Genomic DNA, 11,494 nt, shown 5'->3' with positions numbered 1-11,494 from the left:
GGGGTCCACACCAAGTCCTTCAGCACCAGTGTGGGAACTAAATTGCATTGACACCCCTGGGAAATGGGAAAACCTTAGGTGAAAGGGCTGTTGGAAGTAAAACAAAGACCAGAGCAAGCACTAGCAGAAGGAACAGCAGAGGGAGAAAACATTCCCTTAATGCTCCACAGTAGCAGTGAAATAAGAAACACCACTGAGCACACAGATCAGGCAGTCCAAAATAAGCAGGTGGGGATGATATATGTGAGGAGGTCTGCTTCTTTTTAATCAAGTTGCTGGGTTTGCTTACAGATAGCATAGCAGCTTTGCCCAAGCCCTGGGGATGGAAAAATCTCCTGTGAGACTCTCCCTCCTCCTTTCTGGCCCACTCCCCTTGGCTGCAGCTCCTGCCTGCAAAGGGTGACAGGGTTGTTCCCCCCTGGCTGCCATCAACCAGCCCATGGGGACAGGGACCCTGAGACAGGATGCACTGCTGGATCAGCAGGGGCTGGATGGGCAGGAGGTGCAGGAGAAGAGCCACTGTTTGATTTTTAGCACCATCAGCCTAGCAAGGCTTTCCTTCCCTCATTACCTGCAGCCCACAACCTCCTGGCAAGGGAACTGACAACCCAAACCCCCCTGGTTGGAAAGCACTGGGTCACAGGTCTGGGAAGGGGCCACCACCCCAGGGAAGCAGTGCCAGGTTGCAGGGGCTCCATGTTTTGGAGCAGTGAATGTGGATGTCCCCTAGGGACGCAGTGGCCTTCCAGTCATGCTCCTTGTGTGGGACAAGGGCGAGATCTGACCAGACACACCCAGGTTGCTAAAAAGGTACATCCAACCTCAAAATGGTGAGGGGCAGGATGCCCAGAGAACTGGGGCATGGCCCATTCCTGGAAGTGTTCAAGGTTTCCCTGGATGGAGCCCCAAGCAGCTTGTTTTCATCAAAGGGAATTGGAATGGGATGATCTTTAAGATCCCTTCCAACCCAAAACATTCTATTACTATGTGAAAATCCATTTTGGGAAAGCAAGAGGTTGTTGCCTTCACTTGGCCTCTTTGCTAGTCCTTCACCAACAATGCTTTTCAATTCACATTTGATTGAGCCCCCATGAGCCAACACTGGCTTTTGTGGGGTACTGTTTGTACTTGATCTCTTTTCCCAGGATCAGAGATACCCCCCAACTACTGGGAAAATTAGCATTATGTATTTGAACAAAAATACCAGCCAGGGTGATGTGCCAACACAGTCTGACACATCCCAACCTCCAGTTTCCCACCAGTGGGTTCCCATGTCCCACTGACCAGGTTCTGGTGCCTGACAGCAAAGGCTTTCCTCAGCCAGAACCATGCTGGGGTCAAGCTGGGGACTGGTTTTATGCTCTCTGCACAGAGTTCAGCTCCCAGCTCCACAAAAACAAACAAAAACAAACAAACAAAGAGAGTCCTCTACTGTGAGACATGGCTAGAGTCAGCTCTCTTCCTTGTGGGCTGTTTCTCCCCTGCAACAGTTGCTTTTCACACACACACAGAGTAAGGAAATTTCATCTTGGTGAAAATCCAGGATGGGAAATCAAATGTGCTCTTTGTGAGTGAACTGTAACTTTTGCTTTTCCCATTCAGCTCCTGCACTTGGCAACAAATACTTTGGGCTCCAGCTGCAGTTCCTATTCTGCTCTTTATTTGTAGTGCTTGGATTTCCAGGTTCTGTTCCCCTTTCCTTGCTCTCTTTGTTTTGCTTTTTTTTGACTCATCTTTGTCACTCTAGGACACGAAACAGAAAGACACAGACACTGGATTTTCCAAGGCAAAAAAGAGCAAAGTTTAATTCTGACTCCAACATTTATAGATTTCCAAAAGTGACAGTGGATTGGAGGGTGACAGTGCCACCTCTCCAATGACACTGGACAAAACAACAGACCATCAGCTTTCTCCTCCTCCATAAAAGAATGCAAAACAATAAGTTATTTACATAAAGTGTGTGAGAAAGTTTGTTACAAGAATATAAACATCAGAAGGCTTAGAAAAACTTGAAAAAACAGGGTGACACATCTTATATAACAGAAACAGAATAACCCAGGACACATAGAAGGAGCAGGGAGAAAAGTTTCCCAAATGAGAGCCCATTACACATGAGAGGAGAGGGAAGCTTTAGCAGGGGTGCTGGCACCTTGCTGGGTGCCAGAGGAGGTCAGCAGGGCCTTCAAGCCACCCATCTGTTCCTCCAGAGTCCCAGGGATGTGGTGTTCCCTGGTCTATAATGAACAGATCAGACAGGGGCATGAATTTGCACTGTCTCTAACCTTACCAAGCACAAGAAAATATAAGACAGATGCCCTTTGCCATCTGTATCTTCCTACAGTTCTTCTTTATGAAATACCCCTGCCACTCACAGTACAAGAGGGCAGCTGCCACTTGAGATGAGGTTGAAAATGAAGGAAAGGAGATAATTATTGCTTGTGTTGGCATTTGGACTTCCATGACCAGATCACTCACTTGAAAACTCCTTGGATTATAGCCTGAGCCCCATCATTTTCATCAAAACCTTGGTGAAATCCAGGACACCTGGCTGAATTCCAAAAGGGAGAGGCTGGCATTTGAGGAGGATTTCTGTCAGCAGACACCAGCTGCAGACAGCATGGCCAGCTCAGCAGCATGGCACAGGCTGAAACAAAGCCTATCATCTTCTGGGCTACCTCATAGCAGTATTTTATCACCTCACAAAAAAATATGTGTCAGGAGCTTCACACTTTGGTTTGCAGAAAGGTCTCTGTGGGCATTTCTGCCCTGGTGTTCACCCTTCCTGTTAAACTCTGGAAGAGAAGCACACCAAAGGGAAATTATGCAAGTCCCCAGCTTTAAAAATAAATTCTCACCCATCTCGAAGCTCTGATGTGCCACTCTGAGGAAGCAGAAGCTCCATCCCTGCAGCCTCTGGCCCTGGCAGAAATCAGGGCAGTGAAATGGCAGAGGCATCAAGCCCCTGGCAGCTCTGCAAAACTTCCTCCAAAGGGCAACTCGAGTCCTGTCTCCTGCTGGGCAGCATAAAGGAGCTGGAAGAAAAGTGTGAGCACAGATCCTAAATGCTCCTGGGCATTCCCCTTCTCAGGGAAGGGAGTTTCTGTGGGGTCAATTTGCTTTGCAGAGATGGATAGAGGTGCTGGCTCAAATATGCACACTCTGAAAAATTGCTCTGGCCACACTCCATCTCATAAAGAATTATTGGGAAATAATATAGTTTCTAATTTAGTTAAATAGTCTTGTTCCACTTTGGACTGAATTGGCAGGTGGGGGCTGGACTAATGTCTTCCCTTGATTTTGATGAAGTACAAGAATACATTTCAATTGTTTAAGATAATGACTGCACAGCCCAATGGGACACCTCCCTGCCTCAGACCTGGAATAGAAGTTTCTACATCTGAAATTATAATGTAATTTCTGCTAAATGCAACACTGCTGTGCAAAGTGTTTTCTTACAGCTTGGAGCATATGCAAATTTGGCACAGCCTGAGGGCTGACAAGGATGCCTCAGTGCATTATTGATATGTTTCCTTTTCCCTGCTCCCTGCCAGCCAAGCACCAGAGCATATTCGAGTGCAGTGTTAAATCCCAGTAGGCAGAGGGGCAAACAGAGCCACTTGACAAACCAAATCATCCAAAGGCTGGTGTTTCTGCTGGGTACCACTTCCTCAAGTGCTTCTTGGAGTCTCTGCTGCTACAGGGACTCAGAGACACTCCCCCTCTCAAAGGCACTGCTAAAGTTCCATGACATTATGCCCTTAGGCAGATGAGGCTGGTCTGTGTTTGCTCAGCCCCTTTCTGCTGTTGGTCGGTGTCAGAACCCAGGACATTCCTCTGGTTGCCCTGTGTGATTTGAGACTCTGGCAAGGGGCTCAGAGACCTTGGCATGGAGTCAAAAACACCTGTGCCTTCAATTTTAACTCATGAAAACAATTACCAACTTTGTGTGAAGAGTTACAAGCCACAAGAGTTTGAGTAGAATGATAGTGAATTTGTAACAGGGTGAAAAAGTAAAATTTTGGGGTTTTAGAATGGGGGTTCAAGAGGCAAGATGGAGGAATCTGGGCATGTCCTGTCCTTCTTCCTCTTCTTCTTGTCCTCCATCTTCTGCTGTGATGGTGGCACTTTTGGATTGGTTTAGAGTAGAGACAGACTGTCTAACATAGGTGATAGGTATTGGAAAATTATTATAAATAAAGTACACATAGGTTTTAGTAGAAAAAACTAACACCACCCTGAGGGTGGTCAGTGTGCCATGAACCAACCTGCCAGACAGATCTCAGCAGGTCAGAGAAAGAATGTAATAGATAAGAGAAAATAAACAACCTTGAGAACCAGAGCCCAGGAATCCCAACTTCTTCTTTGGTTGTGGGGCTGGGAAAAAGAGACTCTTGAATACCTCGGGAGCCATTTCAACCACAGAAACCTGAGAGGTCAGATGACTTAGATCCATCCTTAATGGATCACTTAGATTTGGATGAGGCTTTTTTCCCCCACAAAGCTGCAGGGATGGTGGCAAGGAGTCTACAGAGCCTGTAGATGTCAGAGTAAATGGAGCTGGTTGGAAATGGATTATTTTGTTGGGGCTGTTCTGCTAAGAAAGGATTAGAAACATTGCTATCAGAAAACTAACTGTGCACACAGCAAAAAGCCAGCCCTGAAAGAAAGCTAATGCCTTTTGGTTATAAATTAGAAACAGCATCTCACCTTCTGTCAAAACAGAGGGTGAGACCAGCTTGGAATCAAAACAGCTTGGTTTGCCTCTTTCAGCAGTGCCAGGAGGAATGCAGAACTGGGATGAGCCAGCTTGGCACTGGGTCAGTCCCAGAGGATGAAGCAGTGTGTGTTTCACAGGTATTTTGACGTGGACCTGCTGGAGTGGGCCCAGGGAGGGTCACTGACCTGATGACAGGACTAGGGTACCTCCCCTATAAGAACTGGCTGAGAGAATTTGGGCTGTTCAGCCTGGGGAAGAGAAGGCTCTGGGGAGACCTCAGAGAACCTTCCAGTACCTAGAAGGGGTAAAGGGATTTTTTAGCAGGGCTTGATGTGATAGAACAAAGGGGTTAATACTAAAAGAAGATAGATTAGATATAGGGGTGAGACAAGGGAACCAGCTGCCCAGAGAATTTGTAGATGACCCATTCCTGGGAATGTTCAAGGCCAGGCTGGATGGGGCTCTGAGCACCCTGGTCTAGACAAAGATGTCCCTGTCCATGGCAGGAGGTTTGGGCTAGGTGACCTAGAAATATCCCCTTTCTACATCCCCTCCAACCCAAACTATTCTATGATTATTTTTAAAAATTATTTTTTGAGCTTTATCTAGCCTAGCTTCAGGATAGCTTATTGCTACTGACTGCACAAATCATGGCACACTAAAATCAGCTTACAAAGCCTCTTACTCAGGTGTATTTTTTTGCAGCTTATCTTGGCACTCAGCTGCTAACTGAAGGCTTTTCTAGCAAACTCTGCTAATATTATGACTAGAATATCATGGCTCTGTTTCTAATGACAAGCAAATTCATCTACAGCCTGCCTGGGTAAAGGACAGCTGTGAATTAACACATTATATGTGCAGCTACCTGTTAACATGCACCATGTTAGATTCACAGAGCCCGCATCATCCCTAGTGCATTTCTTCAAAGCTAAATGCCCCCAGAAATACCTAATTGCCATCAGAGCTGGTGGGAGGTAGAATCTGCCCAGTTTGGTACCCAAAAATCATCTGTGCCACAGGGCAGGGCTGCTTTAGGAGGTTTCTTGTAGGGGGATACAGGATGGGTAAATGAAGGTGGTATAGAATGTAATCTTATCCCCTAAAGAGTTCCAGCTGAACCAATTACTAAAGATTGGGAGCAGGCTTGATGTTAACAGGCCACACCTGTAGCCAATCAGAAGAGTGTTATAAAAGAGTGGATTGGTTGGTTGAGGAGAACTGGAGTCAGTTGGCTGCTGTGAGGACAAGGAGGAGTCAGTGCCTAGAGGAGCTGCCTACCAGAAACATCAAGGAGGTACGAAACTCTGCCAATATGGAACCCTTGCGATGTACTGACAATAGAACCTTTGCAATATGTAACAACAAATGGTGATCCCGATGTGATTTGGAAAAAGGATTTGAATACTCAGCTATATGACCCTGTGGATTTGGGACTAAACTATATGACCCTGCGGTTTGGGGGAAACAGGATTTGACTAAATAACCCCGTGGATTTGGGGAACAGGACTTGAATACTAAATTATTGCTAAAATATATAAATTGCAGCTATTAGTGTTTGTTAAAGATGAGTATAAAAGATTTTGATGATAAGTACTTTGTAAACTGAGAAAAGCTGCAAAACTGAACCAACACTCAGAAATATATAGATATTTGTACTGTATATTTGTAATACGTTGTCAGAACACCTGTATAACTCTTGGTTCTGAATGAGATATATGAATATGTCATAAGGTTAATTTATATGAATATGTACTTCTAGAAATGCTGCCATTCTGTAATTAAAAGAAAAAAGGGGAATTTTAGGGGGATACAGGATGGGTAAATGAAGGTGGTCTAGAATGTAATCTTATCCCCTAAAGAGTTCCAGCTGAACCAATTACTAAAGATTGGGAGCAGGCCTGATGTTAACAAGGTACAGCTGTAGCCAATCAGAAGAGTGTTATAAAAGAGTGGATTGGTTGGTTGAGGAGAACTGGAGTCAGTTGGCTGCTGTGAGGACAAGGGAGAGTTAGTGCCTAGAGGAGCTGCCTACCAGAAACATCAAGGAGGTACGAAACTCTGGCAATATATGACAATGGTTTCTCTTAGGCCTCTGGAAGAGCTGCCTCCTTTGGGGCAGCAGCTGGGGCTGAGCAAGGTGCCCTTGAATGTCTGAGAGGCACAAGACAATTGAGTTTTAGCTCATGAATTGCCCTCTAGGTGGGCAAATATGTGATCTTTGCAGAAAAAGTGAGATGCAAGTAAATAACTGAATTTCAAACTCCCATCCATCCCTCCTGCATGGACACAGAGAGAGAAGGACATGTCTGTAGGAGTCCTCCAGTACCTGGATGGGTTCAAACAGCAGATGAGGATGAGGAGCCTCCTTCCACACCCACCCCACAGAGCAGGACCAACCTGAGAAAAAATGTCTTTTTTCCAGCAGATACAAAACTGTACTTTGGCTCTACAATCTGAGGCCTATCATGCTTGGATTTTTGGTTTTTTCTGAGGCAGTTCCACAGGCTCAGGGAGAATTTATCCTGTCTTGAGCCAGAAGGCAAAACTCATCAGTCCCTACATCATTTTGGGATCTGCTCCAGATAAGAAATTGGTAGAATTACACAAGACAAGAAGAAAAAATTATCATCAGCTCTTGTAGCACTGAGTTTTGCATGATTTAGCCAAATAACTTGCGCACACATCCCATCCCCTTCTAAACAATGACTGGGATTTCTAATTGGTTTCTTGGGAAATCATATTTGTATCTTTTACAGATGTTAAACAAAATTGATTTCTTCTGTATTAATCTGTCCACATTAATTTTCTGTGCACTGGACTGATGGAAGTAATGAAGCACCTCTTGGCTGACACAGTCTCTTTGAAATGCATGCTCAAGTTTTGTGAATAACTAAATTAATGATATTACCATTTCAGGTATGTCCTCTGGGATACTCCAGGCTATGCCTGAACAAAGGGTTAAAAAGGTAGGTCAAATCTGACTCCACTTTGCACCCCTCACCTCTGTGAATCACATATTTAACTGTTTAAGAACTATCATTAAAATCCACATCCATCACACAACCTGCACTCACATCAACAAAACCAATCAAACAAAGGAAGAGCAAAGTTCCCCACACAAAAATCAAAATGGCATAATCACAACACAGAACAAAAATTTTCAATTCACACAAACTCCACCCCTCGTGCCTTCACCACAGTTACAGCAAAATCCACCATGAATATTCTACTCTCTAACAATGTTTAGTCTATGCTTTGCCCAAACTTTCCCAATTACCATCCTTATCTCAAAATCTTCATAATCCTGGGTTTCAGCACCAAAAACACTGGGGTGGTTTGATCCTGGTTGGATGCCAGACACCCACCAAAGCCACTCTGTCACTGCCCTCCTCAGGTGGACAGAAAAGTGAAAATATAACAAATGGCTCATGAGTCAAGATAGGACAGGGAGATCACTCATCAAATTCCATCATGGGCAAAACAGGCTGAGCTTGGGGATAGTAATTGGATTTATTAGCAACAAAATCAGAGCAGGATAATGAGAAGTAAAAGTAAATTACAAAAATAACTTCTTCCCATCCCTCTCTACTTCCCAGCTCTCCCTCCTCTCTCCCCTCAGTGGCACAGGGAGATGGGGATGGGGTTATGGTCAGTTCATCACTCATTGCTCCTGCCACTGCTCAGGGAGAGGAGTCCTTCCCCTGCTCCAGAGTGGGATCCCTCCCATGGGAGACAGCTCTCCATGAACTTCTGCAATGTGAGTCCATCCCACAGGCAACAGTTCTCCATACATTGCTTCACTGTGGGTTATTCTTCCATGGGGTCAGTCCTTCAGGCACAGCCTGCTCCAATGTGGGTCCCCTGCAGGGTCACAAGCCCTGCCAGGAATCCTGTTCCAGGGTGGGCTCCTCTCTTCATGGGCCTCCCATGGGTTCACAGCCTCCTCTCTGCATCCCTGTGCCCCATTTTGGGTCTCCTCCCTGGGCTGAGGTGATCTCTGCATCCCTGTGCCCTCCTGGGCTGAGGTGATCTCTGCATCCCTGTGCCCTCCTGGGCTGCAGGGGCACAGCTGCCCCACCAGGGTCTCACCAGGGCTGCAGGGAATCCCAGCTCCAGCCCCTGGAGCAGCTCCTGCCCCTCCCTGTGTCCTGACCTTGGTGTCTGCAGGGCTCTTCCTCTCACACATCCTCACCCTGCTCTTCTCTGGCTGCAATCACATCTGCACTATAACTTTTTTTGCTTCCTAAATTTGTTATCCCAGAGGTGTTACCACCTTTTCTAACTGGCCCAGCCCTGGCCAGCAGTGGGTCCATCCTGGAGCTGTCAGGGATTGGCTCTGCTGGGCTTGGGAGAAGTTTCCAGAAGCTTCTCACAGAAACCACCCCTGTAGCCCCCCTGCTTCCAAACCCAGGCCATGCAAACCCAATACAGCAGCAATGTTTTGGAGGCACAATCACTTGCTGGCTGCTTTGAGGGATGTGAAATGCATTGCTGGTTCTGACATGTTTCTTAGGGGACAGGTGCTTTAGAAAGTGTGTGAAGGATTAGTTGAGGGTGTTTGCTTTCATTGTATTTGTGCTCCTTTATAACTTGTAATGCTGAAAGTTAAGCCTATACAAAGAGCACTGCACACTTCAGATGTTTTTCACATGGATGGTTACGCTTTCTCCAGTATTCATGGCCAACAGTTTTGTGCAACACAGGTCCCTTCCCTGGAGGAAATTTGTTCTTCAGTTCCATGATCTCTCTAGCACTGACACTGAGCTAGTGGGTGAAATTGATTTTGGTCACTCTTTTCTTCTCGGGTTTTTATGTTTACATCAGGCAGTATTTGGTACAAGGTCTGTTTCTTCTTATGTTCAGTTTGAGCCACCTGCCCTATAATAGGAAAAACTAATTCTTAAGTGTAAGAGAATTATACTATCTATACTTATAGTATAGTATCTATACTACTACCAAATGTGGTTTGATTTTTTTTCAATTGTGTATTTAAGGGGTTGAGTGGGGGTTTTTTGCACTGTTTTGAGGGCCTGCTTGGCTGAGTTTGTATTTTTTTTCTTTTATACTCTCCTTTTCTTTATAGAGTTTTCTTTACTAAGAAAAGCTGAAGTTACACGTTTGAAATGCAAAATGTTGTGTCAGTAAGTAATACCACTACAACCAACTCAAAAGGGGCTTCCACAAAAGAAAAGCCTCAAACAACACGTGACATGACAATATTTATTGATTCTAATTAAGGTTAAAAAAATTTCACAGCTGTCAGATAAAAATATCTGCAAGAGCCTATTTAAAAGAGAGCTGAAGAAGGAAACCAAGGGAGACAGTCACCACAGAGGCACTTTAGAAAATGCTACAGTTATAAAAGGCACAAATTCATCACACACACACAGCATATATATTCCTGCAAAGTGAAGTCACTCTTTTTAAATTTATTTTCCAAAACACAGAGGCAGGCACCACCAGGAGCACAGCAGACACGCCACAAGCGGCAGTCTAAGACAACGCCTAAAGGAATTCACTGCAGAGACACTTGGAAAGCCAGGCTGCTTTGGCTGTCTCATTTTTACACTCTGTTCTTCAACAGAAGGAAGATCAGGGTGATCTTAAGTTGGTGGAGACAGGAGAGGGAAAGACAGGAGAGGGAATGTTAGTTGGTTTGAACATAGGTCAGGTTTATTTGTGAATGTTTGTCACCTGTGATTTGAGGCGGCTTGCTTCTTGCCTGAGACCAGTGGCAGGTCTGTTATTTAATCTTGGCTCCCTAGTATTTCTGGAGGCCATACAATTCCTTCTTCCTCAAAAATATTACTTTTTCATGTCTCAAAAAAAGGAAAAAAATCTTAAAATTTCTGCACATCTGTAAAGCCTATTTCAGTGAAACAACAGTCCCACTGTGGACACAGAAAGATTTCCTTAAAGCCCCATAGATGTTTTGTCCAGGCCATGTGATGGACAATGCTCAGAGAGGAACTTAATTACCTGATTCATATCTTTGTATTGAGAGCAGATGTGCTATTTGGAATCAAGAGCTGCACTGGGGAAAAAAATGCACAAATTAAAGGGAAGACAAGGGGGGCTGCCCCAGATTGCTCACATCCTTGTGATTGTTGAGTAGTTTGTACAATTAGATTTCAAGTACTTTGGTTAACACAGATTTTTATGCCATGACCCATCATTCCTCGAAATGTACAGTGGCTATCAGAACAGTGTAGAAGAAAGTAATTTTTTTTTGTAATGCCTTATGAGCATTACAAATACAAAAGATGCATGGTAACACAGTTCAGTTTGTAAGAGACAAATACAATTATTTTCATGGTTGTTCCTATAGTACATTTTACAAAGTTGGTAAACTCTTGGAACCTTAATGATAGCAGTTGTCTCATCAAATGTGTTAATAAATTAAGAATACAGCACGACTGGTTATCCATTAAAACAGACTTCATTCCTCTCTTCAAAGGGTTGGCATGAATTTTTATCTCAAAAATATGAGCCAGTGCTAACAGTTCCCTCCAGCCACAGGAAGCAGCTTGATTCTCTACCTCAATTTGTCAATTCCCTCATCGTGCTGGCATCCATGTACACAAGGTGCCACGTGTTCCTTTTGTGTGGAAATGTTGAGAAAACAGTGGCAAATCCTTTTTTAATCCCATAGTGGTGGGAAGGTCCACAGCACAATCATAGCAAGACACGGCTGTAAAGACAGAGAGAGCTTTCCAAAAGCTTTGGCAGTCTGCAAGGAAGAAGACAGATTTTAGAGTGTTAATACAGATGTCACAG

General features: G+C 44.6%; 1 protein-coding gene across 1 annotated transcript in view; it reads right to left on the bottom strand.

Moving 5' to 3' along the window:
* Nucleotides 1-9,922: 9,922 nt before the first annotated feature.
* Nucleotides 9,923-11,494, bottom strand: part of MAOB (monoamine oxidase B) — a 52,966-nt gene continuing 51,394 nt past the window's right edge. The window contains exon 16 of the mRNA XM_077171574.1: nucleotides 9,923-11,447. The gene's annotated coding sequence lies outside the window, so the exon portion shown is untranslated. The remainder of the gene's footprint in view (nucleotides 11,448-11,494) is intronic.

The sequence above is a fragment of the Agelaius phoeniceus genome, chromosome 2 (assembly GCF_051311805.1).
Source record: "Agelaius phoeniceus isolate bAgePho1 chromosome 2, bAgePho1.hap1, whole genome shotgun sequence".
In the NCBI taxonomy this organism is placed as follows: Eukaryota; Metazoa; Chordata; class Aves; order Passeriformes; family Icteridae; genus Agelaius; species Agelaius phoeniceus.
The sequence above is the reverse complement of the archived record's forward strand: the minus strand, read 5'-3'. Positions and strand labels throughout refer to the sequence as shown.